Consider the following 878-nt stretch of genomic DNA (forward strand, 5'->3'; position numbering starts at 1 on the left):
TTTTATGTTATATAAATGTAACAAAATATTTTTTAAAATAGGAGATTTCAAGAACTATTTAGATTGTACTTATGTTTTAGTAAATCAGATAATTGATAATAATAACTCCAAAGAATTCAGTAGTAAAAATGCAGGAGGTAGAATAAGCAAGATTTACAGGTTGGTTTAAATGGATATAAATGATAAAATAGAAGGTGATTTTAAATTTGACTCCCAGTTTTCTGATAAGAGTGAAGAAGGGGAATTAATTAATAAGATGTGAGGAGGGAAATCATTAAAAGGTAAGTGTTCTAGTTTGCTAGCAGCCAGAATACAATATACCAGAAATGGAATAGCTTTTTTTTTTTTTTTTAACTTTTGAATACATTTATTATTCCCCCAAAGGGGGTGCACCGTTCCTGGAAGTACTGCAATACCAGGTCGATGCGTGGAGTGGACGAAGCAAGCTCCTATTCCATGTCCTAATTCCAAAAATCCATTTAATATATTGTCCTCGGATAGAGGACGTATCAGATATTAAACTGATAAGAACAGATACTACACTTGATCTTAGCCAAAAGGCCGAGAAGCGATTAGAATAGCTTTTAAAAGGGGGAATTTAATAAATTGCTAGTTTACAGTTCTAAGGCTGAGAAAATATTCCAGTTAAAGCAAGTCTATAGAAATGTCCAATCTAAGGCATCCAGGGAAAGATACCATGATTCAAGAAGGCTGATGAAGTTCAGCATTTCTCTCTCAAGTGGAAAGGCATGTGGTGAACACAGTCAAAGTTTCTCTTTCATCTGGAAAGGCACATGTGAACACAGTCAGGGTCCCTCTCTCATCTGGAAGGGCACATGGTGAACGTGGCATCATCTGCTAGCTTTCTCTTCTGGCTT

At 35.4% G+C, this 878-nt stretch overlaps 1 non-coding gene across 1 annotated transcript; it reads right to left on the minus strand.

Moving 5' to 3' along the window:
- Positions 1-382: 382 nt before the first annotated feature.
- LOC143681978 (U2 spliceosomal RNA) lies at positions 383-573 on the minus strand. The gene has a single exon (XR_013175010.1). It is a non-coding gene; the product is annotated as a U2 spliceosomal RNA (small nuclear RNA).
- Positions 574-878: the final 305 nt, after the last annotated feature.

This window comes from Tamandua tetradactyla, chromosome 4 (assembly GCF_023851605.1).
Source record: "Tamandua tetradactyla isolate mTamTet1 chromosome 4, mTamTet1.pri, whole genome shotgun sequence".
NCBI classification, from domain to species: domain Eukaryota; kingdom Metazoa; phylum Chordata; class Mammalia; order Pilosa; family Myrmecophagidae; genus Tamandua; species Tamandua tetradactyla.